This window comes from Pongo pygmaeus, chromosome 16 (assembly GCF_028885625.2).
Source record: "Pongo pygmaeus isolate AG05252 chromosome 16, NHGRI_mPonPyg2-v2.0_pri, whole genome shotgun sequence".
NCBI classification, from domain to species: domain Eukaryota; kingdom Metazoa; phylum Chordata; class Mammalia; order Primates; family Hominidae; genus Pongo; species Pongo pygmaeus.
The window spans coordinates 37,764,171-37,782,050 of record NC_072389.2 but is presented as its reverse complement, the minus strand read 5'-3'; positions in this window follow the sequence as shown (position 1 = coordinate 37,782,050).

Genomic DNA, 17,880 nt, shown 5'->3' with positions numbered 1-17,880 from the left:
ATTTGTCTTATTGTTCTACAGGCTGTACAAGAAGCATGGCACCAGCACTTGCATCTGGCAAGAGCCTCAGGGTGTTTCCACTTATGGTGGAAGGTGAAGGGGAGAGGAAGGAAGCAAGAGGGAGAAGGGGAAGGTGCCAGGATTTTTTTTTTTTTTTTTTTTTTTTTTTTTGAGACAGAGTCTCTGTCTCCCAGGCTGGAGTGCAGTGGCATGATCTCGGCTCACTGCAACCTCTGCTTCCCGGGTTCCAGCGATTCTCCTGCCTCAGTCTCCCTCCTGGGCTGGGACTACAGGCAAGTGCCACCACGCCCGGCTGATTTTTGTATTTTTTAGTAGAGACTAGGTTTCACCATATTGGCCAGGCTGGTCTTGAACTCCTGAGCTCGTGATCCACCCGCCTCAGCCTCCCAAAGTGCTGGGATTACAGGCATGAGCCACCGCACCTGGCAGGTGCCAGGATCTTTTTAACAACCAACTCTTGTGGGAACTATTAGAGCAAGAACTCACCCAGAAGGAGGGCATTAATCTACTCATGAAGGATCCATCCGCATGACCCAAACACCTCCCATTAGGCCCTACCTCCAACATTGGGGTTCAAATTTCAACATGATGTTTGGAAGGAACAAATATCCAAATTATATCAGATGGGGAGGCTTAAACAATAAATATTTATTTCTCACAGTTTCTGGAATCTGGAAATCCAAGATCAGGGGACCAGCATGCTCAGGTTCTGGTAAGGACCCTCTTTCAGCATGCAAACAATTGACTTCTCATATTCTCACATGGTGAAAGTACGGTGAAAGAGCTATCTGATGTATCTTTTATAAAGGCACTTACCCCATTGACGAGGGCTTCATTCTTATGACCTAATTCCCTCCCAAGTCACCTCCTAAAACCGTCAGTATTGGGGATTAGAATTTCAGCATATGAATTTTGGGGGGCCATAAACATTCAGTCCATTTCAGGATGTTAATTCACCCCCCAACTAATAAATAGATTCGATGCAGTTGCATTTTAAAATCCCAACAAATACTGTAAAACTTGACAAGCTCATTCTAATATCTGAATGTAATTGCAAAGTGTCAAGAATAGCCAAGATGATCTTGAAGAAGAGAACAAGTTTTTTAGAAATATATTCTACCAGATATCACGATTTTTTTGAAACTATACAACTACTATAACAGCGTGAATTTGGTACAAGGATAGACAAATAGAATACAATAAAGATTCCCCAAACAGACCTATTTATAACTATGCAATCTGTTACACAAATGCCACTCTAGAGAAGTGCAGAAAAGCTGTTGCAATAAATAGTTCTGGGATAATGGTACATTTAGATAAGAAAAAGAAAGCTTGACCTCTAGCTAATATGTACGTACAAGTATCAGTTTCCAGGTACTTTGTAGGTCTACATGTGAAAGCAAAGCAATCAAGTTTTTTAAAGACTGTATTCATGATTTGTGAAAGGAAAATATTTTTAATTAGGACACAAAAATTACCAACCATAAAATTGGATAAATTTTACTACATTAAAAGTAAGAGCTTCTCTCCTATTAAGGTAAAGACTGGGAGAAGCTATTTGCTACATGGTTCTGATAAAGAACTGTCATCAGAATGTATAAAGAACTCTTATAAATTAATATGAAAAGACCCCCACTAATAAAAGAATCAGCAAGAAACTACACAAAAGGAGATAGCCAAATGGCCAATAAATTTTTGGAAAGATATTCAACCTCATTACTGATCAGGGAAGACCATATAAAAATCACAGTGAGATTAGCCGGGCATGATGGCGGGTACCTGTAATCCCAGCTACTCGGGAGGCTGAGGCGGAAGAATAGCTTGAATCCAGGAGGCGGAGGTTGCAGCGCGCTGAGATTGTGCCATTGCACTCCAGCCTAGGCGACAGAGCGAGACTCTGTCTCCAAAAAAAAAAAAAAAATCACAATGAGATTATTAGTGTGATTTAATACACACCCACTGGAATGGTTGAAATTGACAGAACCGACAACATCCAACGTTGGTGAAAATGTGGCACAAGAAAATCCTCTGATGCTGTTGGAGGGAGTGTAAATTGAGACAATGACTTTGGAAAACACTTGGCATTATCAATAAAGCTGAGCAAACACACACCTTATAACCTAGCAAAATTCCACTCACAGGTAAAATGCTCAATGGGAGCAGATGCACTTTGGTACGGAGATACACATACAACAATTTTTACAACAACCTTATTCATAATAGCCAAAACTAGAAATCTCTCAAATTGCCATCAAAAATAGAATATATTTTTTAAATTATGATACACCGCATGGCATAATCGCATGGCATTGCGATTCCATTTATAGAAAATTCTGACACAGGTAAAATAAACTATAATGTGCAGATATGCATACTGAGGTGATAAAACTATACAGAAGAGCAAAAAAGGGACCCGTGAAAGTTAGGATGATGGGTATTTGTGAGGCAGAAGGAAATGTGATTGGGTAGGAGCATGACTGGATACATAATTTGACAGACCCAGTGCAAAATGAATATATAAGATTCCTTGTTCATAAATTGTTAGGAATTTTAAAACAGTTCAGTAGAACACTAACCAAGGTGTGGGGTCTGCTACGCACAGGATCCTGTCTCACATCCATGAAGCCCTCCTGGGTCAGTACATTCAAAGGACCTCCACGGCGCTGGCAATGTTACAGAAGTCTTTGTTTGAAAATAATTCAATAAGCTCTACTTCATTTTGTGTCTTTTTCTGTATATATATGATAAAGCATGATAAAGAAAGGACATTTTTTAAAGGACCAAAACAAAACAAAATACAGGAGCCATATTTTATTCCAATCCAAGGAGTTTTGGAAGCTAATGCAGATCAAATTATGTGGGGGAAAAAAAAGAAGGAAGGAAGGAAGGAAGGAGAGAAAGAGAGAGAAAAGAAAGAAAAAGAGAGAAAGAAAGGAAGCAAGGAATGAAGGAAAGAAAAAAAAAGGAAGATCCTAGGGCGTTGGAAGGTTGGGATATTGTCATAGCTCTCATTTATGACTTTAGGCAAGTCGCTTGACCTTTTAGAATCTTGGTTTCTCAATCTGCCAAATGTACAGTCACCTCCCTACTTCACAAAGTTATAAGAATCAAATTATATCAGTAGCACTTTAGAAAGAACAAATGTCATACACTATAAGATAGTGGCACTGGAGAATTCTGTATGCTTTAAACTTCATGTTTATATATCCCTATGCTATGTATACCAGATGATTTCAATTTACAGTGGTGTCTCCTGGTTACCTTCTTCATGTTTTGCTTTGGGCTAGGTCAGGGGACGGCAATTGAATTTCCAGGCTCCTTTGCAACCTCATGCGCATTTGAATTCCAGGATTGAAAGGCCAGACCCACATAAATTTGTTACTACAGCCATCTCTCCTGCACACAGACTCTAAAGTAACATCCTGCTTCCTGCACACAGCACTGAGACCACTCATTTCCATCTGGGTGATTGGGAGTCAGAGGGACAGCCTGTGTATTTGAACTAAGAAATGATGCTCATTCTCAGGAACTGCATAAAAACAGGGATTCTGGTCCTTTAGGATAAAATCCTGTAGTCCCCTATACAATTCTTTCTCAGGCCCAAAGTTACATAAGTAATTTTGATCATGTAGTCAGAACCTGTGTGGCATTCATTCCACATATTGAAAGTCTTCATTCAGATAGGATGAATTTTTTTGAAAAGCAGAAAAATATGGAGAAGAAGCAGGTAACCCCCAGGTCTGAAAGGACACCTTGAAGAAGTCATTTTAAGAGACCTCTATTCAAAACATGAGCAAATCCAGCCACATCTGCAGTTCCACCACTGTGTGTGAGTATATCTCCAGGCAGAGTTGTTCAGGTAGATTCTTGCAGGTGCCGACTTCACAGATCTTTTTTAAGTGCTTTTGCTACCATATTGTCTGTTAATGCCCTTGGGTATACAGATTGGGTCTTATAGTTTCTTCATATTTCTTCAAAACCTCTAGGGGAGTCCTTTGTGAGCACTAAGAAAATATGCTAGGGAGACCTGAGTGTCAGTGCAGTGAGGGTCTGTGTTTCCTCCCAAATTTATACCCACTTCAGACTATTATTTAGGCTTCTGAAGAGCCTCTCTTGGGAGCCATCCCCATCAGACTTAAAAGCTTCAGCTGTGGCCATAGTTCATATTTTAGAACCATAAAGTGGAAAGAAATGCTTTATGGCCTAATACCTGATATCCAAGGAATTGATTGAAAACTGACTGGAAAATCTGATAGATGTGTTGACACAAAGGGGCACACCGAACTCTGCTTTCATGCTGCAAAGGTGAGCTGCACTAAAATCAGCCTTTGCTGTTTGTTTTTTCAGTCCTTACCTCAATGAGTGCTTTCAAGGCTTGTCTTTCCACTAGAAGTTCATAGGGGATTCTTGAGGAGAAGAATCAGAATTGTGCTGTAATGGCAGCATTTGTTTGCAAACACTTCTTACAGACAAAACCTCTGGTCCTTGTAGTACACAGGTGGAGAGGCAGAGGGTAGAGTGAGTCTTACTAAGTGGACAGAAGGAGGGAAGAGGCCGGGCACAGTGGCCCACGCCTGTAATCCCAACACTTTGGGAGGCCAACATGGGCAGATCGCCTGAGGTCAGGAGTCGAGACCAGCCTGGCCAACATGGTGAAACCCTAACTATACGACTAAAAGATACGACTCAGGAGATCTGAGTCACAGTATCGCCTTTGTCTCCAACCAATCACAAGGCTTTCCAGTACTCCTGGACCCCTTGGGCTCGGCTTCTTCATCCTAAAATACGAAGGACAGTGCTGCCCTGGCTCCCTCACAGTGTGGTTATTTGGCTCCAATAACATTCTGTTTGTAGAAGGACTTTTTAATATAATAGAATGTTAGGCCAATGTGAGTTTACCTACTCTTCCAGAAGAGAAAACAGATGAAGAGAAGCCATGATTTACTCAAGGTCACATAGCTGCAGTGAAAACATCATGTACTGAGACTCGAACCCTTTCTCCTGCTACGGAACTGGTGTTCTCTAGAGCAGGCTCACATCTTGGGACAATTGTCCGTGGTTTGATCCACTTGTGGGCAAAAACGGGGCCAAATGTTTTTACAGATTCAGTTGAATGCGTCATCAATAGTATTCACTGAAGATTAATTAAAGGAGGCTGGCACGGTGGCTCATACCCTTAATCCCAGCACTTTGGGAGAGCAAGGCAAGTGGATCACTTGAGGTCAAGAGTTCAAGACCAGTCTGGCCAACATGGTGAAACCCCCATCTCTACTAAAAATACACAAATTAGCTGGGCGTGATGGTGTGCACCTGTAATCCCAGCTACTCAGGAGGCTCAGGCAGGAGAATTGCTTGAACCCTGGAGATTGAGGTTGCCGTGAGCTGAGATCACACCATTGCACTCTAGACTGGGTGACAGAGTGAGACTCTGTCGAAAACAAAAAAGGAGATTTCCAAATGCCATTTACCTTCTGTCAATGGGACGAGATTGGGTTCAGATATTTGCATCTTCACCATCAACAGAATGAATGAAATCAAACTCTTGGCCTCGTCATCTGATTGCCGACACAGGCTGCATCAACAAGGACAGGAATAAAACTTTAACTGGGATGAAAGTTGTAGAGGACTTAGAGAAGGAAGACATTCTGATTTGGTGTATTTCATTTAAATCAGATTCTTCTGCTTTACTGCTTTGCTAATAGGGTTGTTCTGCAAGGATCTTTTTTCACATATCTGGCTGGGACTTGGAGCGGGAAACTTCATTTTGAAGAACTGGAAAAAAAAAAAAAATCCTGCCCCCAAGTAAGCCAACTTTGTTTCCTTACAGAGAAATGTGCATGAGGCTTTGCCTAGCACTTCTCATAAGCTACTGGTATTTTTTTGGCTTCCATTGAACCACCCCAGTTGCCTATATATAGCCCTGTCTTGTGTAAAGAATTTAAAAAGCATTAGAATGCAGAAATCAAAGAGACAATAAATTTAAAACCAATCTTATTGTCTGCAGCCTAAAGTGTTATTCAGATCAAAGGGGAGGGGACATCTGGCTTCTGGCTTGCTACAAAAGGCAGATCACGTTACCTACCAATTGCTGAATTCATCCACTCTCATTTTTGGGGTCTAGAGAACATGGCTTTTTCAGCTCCCATTTGAGGCATATTGGGTGAATCAGTCAAACCTCCCGACACTCTCAAAAAGAAACAAGCTCTACAGGATCACATAAAAATGTACTGATGAGTTTGTTCCTGTGCCTCTTTGGTCATCTGTGAGTCCTTCAAGAACCCAAAGCCATGGCCATGTTGTCGTCACATGGCCCAGTCCACTGACCCTCCTGTATAGACCCATCTCCCAGAGCTAGAACTTTCTGGTTTGCAAAGCTAACTTAGTTGAGGAGACACATCAGTGTTAGATTATTTGACTCTGTTTTTGCCCAAATGACAATGTGAGACTGAGTCACTAAATACGTAGTTGAAAACTTGTGTGCTTCCTTTCTCCCATTTTGGTTATAAAAACATAGATTTGTCTTACTGTACATTTTTTTTCTAATGGAAGCTTTGAAAGCAAGGTCAATTGTGCTCTTCGACTAGGAATTTGCTTAATGTCTGTATAAATTCTATACATGGGCTAGGCACAGTGGCTCATGCCTGTAGTCCTGGCCCTTTGGAAGGCCAAGGTGGGCGGATCACCTGAGGTCGGGAGTTTGAGACCAGCCTGGCCAACATGGTGAAACCCCATCTCTACTAAAAATACAAAAATTAACTGGGCACCGTGGGAGGCACCTGTAATCCCAGCTACTCAGGAGGCTGAGGCAGGAGAATCACTTGAACCTGGGAGGCAGAGTTTGCAGTGAGCCGAGATCGCACCATTGCACTCCAGCCTGGGTGACAGAGCAAGACTCTGTCTCAAAACAAACAAACAAACAAAAATATAGACATGATTCAATTTAAAGGCCTTTCTTAATATCCACAACAAGAAACAGTGCACATGGCTCTGACTTCATTTGTTATAATGAACGAATCGCAAAAACGCAGGATAGGATTATTTTTTCAGACTGTTTCGGAGACAGCAATCAAAGAAGGAAGCGCCACAATTAACAATATTTTCCAATTACTCAGTACTTCCTCATTACAACACTCACTAAATTCCTCACTCCAAAAAGTCTAGAAAGGAATGCAGACAATGGCAATATGGATTCTGTATTTGGAACATCACATGGAGCTCTTGGCAGCATTCTTTGACGACTGACATGGTTCACTCATTCTCCAGTATAGTGGTAAGGTTTCTATTAAAGGGCTCCACAAATTGCTGTGCTGCTCAGTCCCACTTGTATATTTCCCTTCCATTGCAATTTCCTTCTACTGATTTTGGTTCTCTACTTGCCTAGGGACCTTCTGGAAACTTACAAAACAAACCAAAATTGTCTCATTACTTACTACCTCAGCCTTTTCCTCTCCTCACCTATTTTCACCTACCTTAATCTTTCAGGGAAGACTTTCACTGCCAGCCAAAAGTTAAAAAAAGAAAAATCACCAAGAGATTTTGCATCATCCTAGACTGATCGTTTTCTCCAAAAGACATGATTCTCTCCCACAATCTTAATTCATTATTCACTAAGCATACCTTTTATTGCTGATGAAAGACTTTCATTCACAAATACAAGGAATCTCAGGTGAGAGGTAAAAATTAGTGAGGAGATCTTAATTTGATTGCAAGACAGGTTTCAGGGTAGAAGAATATTTTAGAGTCTTCAGTTCCTGGAGGGAGTTGGAATTGAGATTTTTCCGTCTAGCATTTCATCACCACTAATGGCTCTTTACTTCTATTTTGAGAATAGTGTCCAGCTTCCCTTGAGTCATGGGTGAGAATTTGGTATGGATGTGGCATTCAAGTGTTAACAGTGTGTCTGGGAAGGAGGTGACTAGTTAAAATGTTTAATAAAATACAAAAGAATAGACCAGCAGGGAATAAAATAGCTCTTCCGGTCTTCCTTCCAACAACTGGAATGGCAAGTTTTCGGTGTCAACTATCAGGGCAAGAAATCCAAATAAAATATTCTTTAACACCCACCTCTATTCTGTTCCCTTTTTCCTTGACTAACAGAGCCTCTCTCTGGAGCTCAATGCCACATTCCATAAACTTTTCTGTATGCCTTCCTGCTCTCAAAAAAAGCCAGAAGTGGGGTTGTACATATCCTCACTACTAACTACTAAAAGAAAAACTTAATGATTTTCTTAATGAGGGTGTTAACATAAAATAACCTGTGGCTCTGAAAAGACTCAGGAATGCCCCCAACCAGGCTTTGCTCATTATATCTGTGTATTTATGGTAGATACAATAGCAAGAATGTTTTGTATTCCTCCATTAGAGAGCCTGGATTTTATTTTGACTGATATATAATTCTTCTCAGATTTCTAAAAAGTGGGCCTGTTTTCTACCCCTGCCTTCTTCCATCCTTCCATAAAGTGTAATCAATAAAGCCAAATTTTGGCAGAAGAGAAAGAAAGTGAAAAGCAGAAATGAATGTCTAATAATTGAAAGCATCATGGACTCCATTATGGTTTATGGCCTTGTTCTAGGGGTCGGATGAGCACACTGTAAAGAATGTGGCACTAAATTTATTAGCATGGTTATCATCTTTCAGACAAGACATAAAGCTGAGGGGACCCACTTCTTCCATCACCTGCCATCACTATAGATCCCATGGCACCTTCTATTAGAAGAGTTGAGTTATCCTGGCCCAGATCCAGATTCAACTATTTGATGACTTATATTTCCTTTGTAGTATGCCTGGGAGACATTATGGGCTCTTCTTCTTTGAAACTCTGTCACTACCATGAGCACAGCCCAAATGGCTCCAGCAAAAGGATGTAAGAGAAAAATTCTCACATCCTAGCATGTGGATCAAGTGAACAGATTGAACAGTGTGGCCTGAAGTACAAAGCTGAGCCATGCCTGGTCTGACCCACTCCACCATGACTGCTCACGTATATCAAAAATCCTAGATTGTGAATGGGCTACATCAATGCTATACAAATTATGGGTTTTCTGAACTCCACGCATTATATCCTTCTCTCAAAAAAATTTTGAAAAGAAAAGAAAGATAAGTTGTATTTTCTGACTTGCCCTTATTATCTTGAGACTTAATCCCCAAACATTCTCCTAAAGTATTTAAAAGAAAGCAAATCACTCATGAGGCATTATGCAAATCATTTTATTTATCTAATTTCAGCTTGTTTACCACTAAAATAGGGGTCATTTAAATATCTATCTTGCCTTTCTCTCAAAATTAATGAGAACCAAACAAAATGATGTATGTCAAAGTACATTTTGTTTTTATTTTAAAGCAATCTACAAAATCAAGTTTTTAACAATAACAAAGCAGACAATGCCAGGATTGGAGATGTGGAGAGTGAATGGGAGGAAACGGGAATGAATAGTGCAACAGCTCCTTCTGTGGCACAGATCATTCATTTCTGTCTACAAAACGGAGTTCTGGATCTGCTGGAAGATAAGTTATCTCTGCTATATGCTAAGGTCCTGCGTCTATAGAACCAGTTATGCAGTGTTATCCTGCATCTGTACAATGTACAAAGAGAGTAACATTGTTTTGCTTGAGTTAAGTGACGATTTATGAATTCACTAGATTAAAAGCAATAAACAATAATATCTGAAACTTTCTTTTTTTTTTTTTTTTTGAAGCGGAGTCTCACTCTGTCGCCCAGGCTGGAGTTCAGTGGTGTGATCTCGGCTCACTGCAAGCTCTGCCTCCCGGGTTCATGCCATTCCCCTGCCTCAGCCTCCCGAGTAGCTGGGACTACAGGCGCCCGCCGCCACGCCCGGCTAATTTTTTGTATTTTTAGTAGAGATGGGGTTTCACCGTGTTAGCCAGGATGGTCTCGATCCCCTGACCTCATGATCCACCTGCCTCGGCCTCCCAAAGTGCTGGGATTACAGGTGTGAGCCACCGCGCCCGGCCCTGTCTGAAACTTTCTTAATGACTTGGATGTAGATACTGGTTAGGGCGCTTTGGTTGCAAGTGATAGAAACCCAATAGAAGCTAAGCCAAAAATGGAATTTATTGATTCATGTAACTGAGAGTGTAATTAAAAAAAAAAAAGGCCACAGATTTTTGGGTGCTTCTCCATTCAAGAAGTGAAGCCCAAATACCCTCATCTTAGATTTGGGCAAACTTAGTGACTTGCTCTAACAAATAAGATAAAGCAAAAGTAAAGGTTTGTAACTTTGGAGAGTAAGTCATGAAAGGCACTGTGCTGTCATGGCTGTCAATCCTTGCTGTCTCTTGGATTAGTCACTCTAGAGGAAGCCAGTTACCAAGTCGTGAAGAGAGGTTCACATGGTGAGGAACTGAGGAACTTGCTAATGGGGTTCCTAAAAATCCTTGCAGAACTGCTAATAGGCTTATTCTGCAAGGATTTTTTTTCACATATCTGGCTGGGACTTGGAGCGGGAAACTTCATTTTGAAGAACAACTGGAAAAAAAAAAAATCCTGCCCCCACGTAAGCCAGCTTTGTTTCCTTACAGAGAAATGTGCATGAGGCTTTGCCTAGCACATTTGGCCTCCAACAAACAGCCACACGAGTACATCACATTGAAAGTGAGTCTCCAGCCCCAGGCAAGCCTTTAGATAATTGCAGCCCCCTACTGACACCTTGTCTACACACTCACCAGAGATTTTGACCCAGAACCACCCAGATTAGTCACTCCTATATCTATATCAGAAATGCATGAGATAATAGATGTTTGTTGTTTTAAGCTACTAAATTTTGGCATAATTTGTTACCAAGCAATATATAAGTACTATAGGATACTTCAAAAGTTGGCTTGATTTCAGGCATGGCTCAATCCAAGAAAAAAATTCATCAAGATATCCTCTTCCCTTTACAGCTCTGATTTTCTGTGTATGGAGGCTTCATCCTTCAGATAGTTTCATCCATATACCTGGGAAAGGTGGCTGCCAGCAGATATTGGCCTACAGGCTTATTATAACTTGTCATCCTAGAGAAAGAAAAAAATCTTTCTTCCAGCCTCTATATTCAAATCTTAAGGAATATCTTATGGGCTTTCTTTGAGTTTCAAGTCCATTTCTAAAACCAATCATGGTGGCCAAATGGAATGAGCATTCTGATTTGCCAAAGTGGTCTCATGTCACCCCTATGTCTTCTCTTCCATAGATTGCCTTTTCATTCAGTTGGTTGTTTGCTGTGCAGAAACATTTTAATTTGAGGTAGTCCCATTTGTCTATTTTTGTTTTTATTACCTGTGCTTTTGTTGTTATGTACATGAAATCATTGCCAAGGGCAATGTCATGAAACTTTCTCTTCTGTTTACTTCTAGGAGTTTTACTGTTTCAAGTCTTACATTTAAATAATCCATTTTGAGTTGATTTTTGGTTAAGATAGGGTCCAATTTTATTCTTTTGCCTGTGGATATTCAGTTTTCCCAACACCATTTGTTGAAGAGATTATCATTTCTCCCATTGAGTATGCTTAGCACCCTTGCCAAATGTCAGTTGACTGTATATTCACGGATTTGTTGCTGAGCTCTCTATTCTGTTCTATTGGTCTGTATGTTTGTCTTTATGCTGGTAACATACCATTTTGATTACTGTACCTTCGCAGGATATTTTGAAATCAGGAAGTATAATGCCTCCAGCTTTGTTCTTCTTTTTCAAGATTGATTTGTTTATTCATTGTCTTTTGTGGCTTCAGATGAATTTTAGAATTATTCTATTACTGTAAATAAAAATGCCATTGGGATTTTTGATGGGGATTGCGTTGAATCTACAGATCACTTTGGGTAATATGGGCATTTTAAGAATATTAAGTCTTACAACGCATGAATACATGATAACTAAATCATGAAGAAATACAAAGACTGGACAGACCTATGACTAGTGTAAAGATTGAACAAGTAATCAAAAAGCTCCCAGTAAAGAAAATCCCAGGACTAGAGCATTTCGCTAGTGAATTCAACCAAACATTTAACAAAACTAATGCCAATTATTCTCAAACTCTTCCAAAAAAATCAAAGAAGAGAGAACACTTTCTAACTTATTTTATGAAGCCAGAATTACCTTTATACAAAAGCCAGACAAAGACACCACAAGAAAAGAAAATTACAGCCCAATATCCTTGATGAATATATAGATGCAAAAATCCTCAACAAAATACTGGCAAACCAAATTTAACATTATATTAAAAGGATCAAAGACTATGACCAAGTGGGATTTATCCCTAGGATGCAAGTATGCTTCAAGATATGAAAATTAGTTAATGTGATAATCCACTAACAGAATAAAGGATAAAAATTACATACATTTGAGGGATGTAAAAAAGTATTTGACAAAATTTAACACACTTTCATGAGAAAAACATTCAGTAAACTAAGAATAGAGGGAAAGTACCTCAACCTAATAAGGCCATATATATTTTTAAAAACCCATAACTAACATTATACTCAATAATGGAAAACTAAAATCTTTTTCTTTAAGACCAGAAACAAGGCATACATGCCCACTCTCATCACTTCTATTCGATTTAGTGCTGGAAGTCCTAGCTAAAGCAATTAGGCAAGAAAAATAAATAAAAGACGCTCACATTGAAAACAAAGGGTAAAATTGTTGCTGTTTGCAGATGACATAATCTTATACATAGAAAACCCTAAAGACTCCATCAAAAAACTGTTCAAACTAATAAATTCAGTAAAGTTAGAGGATACAAAATCAACATACAAAAATCAATGGCATTTCTATACCAACAATGAACTATCTTAAACAAAAATTAGGAAAACAATGCTATTTGCAATAGCAGCAAAAAGAATAAAAGACCCTGGAATAAACTAAGAAAGTGAAAGGTCTGTATACTGAAGACTACAGTACTTTGATTTGTTACTGTTCCCCAATATCATAAAAACAAGGCTTAGATACTGTTTACTAAAGGATTTTATTATCTCCTATATTTACGGCTGAAATCACTTTCTCTGTTCTGTTCCCCTTATTTGTCACTAAACAATGTAGCATGAATCTGTTGGAAATGAGCTTCCTTGCCTTCCAGACCATTCATTTTAAATTTCATTTTAAATGTCAATACTAACCCCTTAAGTATAGACATTTATTACTACACCACAGTGAACCAAAAACATTAAATGTGGAAAAGGCTTTTAAGTAGATATTTGTTATTTTTGACTCCTTGTATCTCTTTTCCTTACAACTATTTTTTTTTAACTACTTTCCCCCATCCCATGTGGTGCCATCCAGTCTTCTTATCACCATGCTTTTCATCTCCTGTTTCCTTTCTAGGCACAGGGGTAACATGAGACCACGTTGGCAAATCAGAATGCTCATTCCATTTGGCCACCATGATTGATTTTAGAAATGAACTTGAAACTCAAGCTAAGCCCATAAGAATTTTCCTTAAGATTTGAATATGGAGGCTGGGAGAAAGATATTTTTCTTTCTCTAGGATGACAAGTTATAATATGCCCATAGGCTTTGGGATCACTTTTTTATGACCTTTGGGCTTCTTGGATCAGAATGTTCATTTTCTTCCTCAGATTTGGGAAGTTTTCAGCCATTATTTCTTTGAATACGTTCTCAGTTCTTTTCTCTCTTTTCTTCTGTGACACCAGTAATGAGTAAATTGTTCAGCTTGATGCTGCCCATAAGACCCTTAGGCGTTTTTCATTCTTTTTCATTTTAATTTCTCCTCTAACTGAATTACTTCCAATGACCTGTCTTCAAGTTCATTGATTCTTTCTTTTGATTAATCTTGTCTCCTGTTGATGTCCTGTCATAATATTTTTCAGTTCAGTTATTGTGTTCTTCAGCTCCATTTCTTTTTGGTACTTTTAAATATACTCTATCTCTTGTCAAAATTCTTAACTTTTTTCATGCATTGTTCTCTTGACTCTGGTGAAAATCTTTATGAGAGCTATTCTGAATTCTCTGTCAGGTAAATCACATAACTTTATTTCATTAGCTCAGTTTCCAGAGATTTATCTTGCTCTTTGGTTTGGAACATATATGTATGATTATTCATTTTCCTTGACTCTTTGTGTTGGTGTCTGCACATTAGACAAAGCAGCCACCTGTCCCAATCTTCACAGGTGGGCCTCAGAGGAGAAGACCCCCACCAATAAGTCTGCCCAGCGATTTGGGGGTCTTTAACAAATCATTCCTTCTCCAGGGAAAAGTAGGCAGCCATGATTTTTGTCCTCTCTGTGCTGAGCCAAGAGGTGAGGCAGTAGAGGGCAGGGTGCCATGTCATCTACTGGTCTAAACCTCTGTCTCTGTCCTTCCCCAGGTGGCTAGATAGTACCAATTCTGTCAGAGCTCCAAGACCGACAAGTTAGAAGCCAGTCCTCTGGGGAATCTCCTCAGAAAAGTTGGAGGTCCTGGATATGTGAACCAACTCCTCTCACCTGGGAGAAACTGAGTGCTAGGGAGTCTCTTGCTGACTATATGGCACTGTGCCGGGGTTAGGGATTCGGACAAGGTGGTATCTCAAATCTCTCTACCAGCTTTGGTGAGTCTGGCTTTTGCATTTGCTGGGAGTGCAGGAGCCTTTTAGTTTCTGGATTCCTCACAGAGGAATTTAACCATGAATTTTTGCAGAATAGGTGTGTTTGTGGATTGAAGAAGGATCCAGCATTTGCTAATACAACATCTTGCTGATGTCACCTGCCCCATTATCCAATTATTTTAAACTTCTGCTCAGTAAACTTGTTGGTGCCAGAGGAAGAAGCAAACATGTATAATCCCCTAGGTGGTAATCACTATCAGGATTACAGAAAAAGGTTTAGGGCTGCTGCCTTAATTCAGGACTTATCTTTTCTCATTTAAACTGTTTGCAACCAGACTAAGGTGTTGAGTTTAGGAATGCACACGTCAATGATGAAACTATAAATATAAACAAGGAGGTAATTACTTTAAGCTTTAGGAGAATTATAACTATACTGGTACAGAAAAAGATTAAAATTCAGGCAGGGTATAAGGAGAGTTTCTGTGAAGCATGGAAAAATTTCTTCCCCTAATGGTAATTACAAGGGTGTTTGCCTTACAACAATTCTTACAGGGTAGCAGTTCTTTTGTAAATTCCTTAGGATTTCTACATACAATATTATGTCATCTGAAAATTGAAATTATTTTATTTCTTTTCTAATCTGGATGACTTCTTTTTCCTTTTTTTGCCTAATTGCCCTAGCTAGAACCTCCAGAACAATATTGAATAAAAATAGTGACAGCAGATATCCTGTTAGTTCCTGTATGGGGAAAGATTTCAGTATTTTTGTTGTTTGTTTTGTTTTTGAGACAGAGACTCACTCTGTCATGTAGGCTGGAGGGCAGTGGTACAATCTTCTGGGCTCAAGTGATCCTCATGCCTCAGCCTCCTAAGTAGCTGGGACAACAGGTGCATGTTACCACACCTGGCTAATTCCTTTTTAAATTTTTAGTAGAGACAAGGTCTCACTATATTGTCCAGGCTAGTCTCAAACTCCTGAGCTCAAGCAATCCTTCTGCCTCAACTTCCCAAAGTGCTGGGATTATGGGCATGAACTACCGTGCCCAGCCTGGTGTATGTTTTGAAATCAGGAAGTGTGAGTTCTCCAGCTTTTAAAAATCTTTTTAAAGATTATTTTGGCTATTCTGGGTCCGTTTCGATTTCTTATGAATTTTAGGATTAACTTGTCAATTTCTTAAGCCACCTGGGATTTTGATAAGAATTGTATTGAATCTGTACAGCAATGTTAATTTTTTTCATCCAGGAGCACAGGTTTTATTTCCATTTATTCTGATGATTTTAAATTTTTTAACAATGTTTTATTGTTTTCAATATACCAGTCTTGCACTTCCTTTGTTATATTTTTTCTATGTACTTTATTCTTTTTGATACTATTCAAAGGGTGTTATTTTCTTTATTTTATTTTCAGATTCTTCATTACAAGTGTGTAGAATACAATTTATATCTGTATATTGATCTCGTATCCTACAACCTTGCTGAAATCATGTATTAGCTCTAATAGTTCTTTTGTAAATTCCTTAGGATTTCTACATACAATATTATATCATCTTAAAATTGAAATCATTTTATTTCTTTTCCAATCTGGATGACTTTTTTTTTCTTTTCTTTTCCTTTTTTTTTTTTTTTTTGCCTAATTACCCTAGGTAGAACCTCCAGTATAATATTGAATAAAAATAGTGACAGCAGATATCCTGTTAGTTCCTCTTGGGGGAAAGCTTTAGGTCTTTCACCTTTAAGTATGATGTAAGCTGTGGGTTTTTCTTTTCTTTTTTTGAGACAGAGTTTTGTTCTTGTTGCCCAGGCTGGAGTACAGTGGAGTGATCTCAGCTCACCACAACCTCCACCTCCTGGGTTCAACCAATTCTCCTGCCTCAGCCTCCCAAGCAGCTGGGATTACAGGCATTTGCCACCACGCCTGGCTAATTTTTTGTATTTTTAGTACAGACAGGGTTTCTCCATGTTGGTCAGGTTGGTCTCAAACTCCTGACCTCAGGTGATCCGCCTGGCTCGGCCTCCCAAAGTGCTGGGATTACAGGCTTGAGCCACCACACCCAGCCAGCTGTGGGTTTTTCATAGATGCCATGTGTTAGGTTGAAGAAGTTCCCTTCTCTTCCTAGTGTGTTGAGTGATTTTATTACAAAGGGGTGTTGAATTTTGCCAAATGATTTTTCTGCGTGTATCGAGATGATTGTGTGGTTTCTGTCTTTATTCTATTAATATGACGCATTACACTGATGGTTAAATCAATCTTGCATTCCTGGGGCAAATCCTACTTGGTCAAGGTATATAATCCTTTCCATATGTTGTTGGACCCAGTTATCTAGCATTTTGTTGAATATTTTTGCATTTACATTTAAAAGAGATATTGGTTTATGGTTTTATTTTGATGTATTTGTCAGAATTTGGTATCAAGGTAATACTAGTTATAGAAGATAAGGTGGAAAGTGTTTCCTCCTCTTCTATTTCTGGAAGAGTTTGTGAAGAATTTGTACCAATTCTTCTTTAAATATTTGTTAATATTAATCAGTTAAGACATCCTATATTGGGCTTTTCTTTCTGGGAAGTTATTTGATTGCTTCTTTAATCTCTTTACTTGTGATAGCTCTATTCAGATTTTTATTTTTTCTTGAATCAGTTTCAGTAGTTTATTTATAGGCGTGGTGGACACCTGCATAAACAAGATGAAATGTCACCAAAATTTGGTTTAGATGCTGAGACTGATGATGTTACACACACCCCAAGAGAGTATGAAACATTTATTACTCACATGAGGCTTTTTGTAGAGAGCAGCTCACATCTCCTAACCTGGTCTGAAAATGACTTGAGAGAGCCAGGAAAGGAGACTGGTTTGGGCTTTTTATGATGTTTAGAAAGTATGACTTGGATGAGGATTCCCACATGCAGGCAGGGCCATGCATGGTTTGATCGTACTGTCATTTCCCCAGGGTTTGTTGCTGTTTCTTTCTTTGTTTAATGACTTTTCTGAACTAATTCTGTAAAGTCTGTATTTTTTGTTGTGTGTGGACACTGAAGTCTCTGCTTGGTTAGTGGTCATCTAATAGTTGTACACGGATTTCCTCAAACACTTGGAATCAATAATTCAACCAGTCTCTGCCAAGGAGCTCTGTGTGAATGCTGAGGCACACTCAACACTCCGCCAGGCAATTGACAACTCTGCATTCCCTTTACTTATGGCTTGTGCAGAGCCTCAAGATCAGCTTGAACTGAGAGCTTAAGGCTTCCTTGGGTCTTTCCTGAGCATCTGCACAGTCCTGGGCATGGATGGAGTCCTATTTATGCATTTGGCAGTCTAGATTGTCA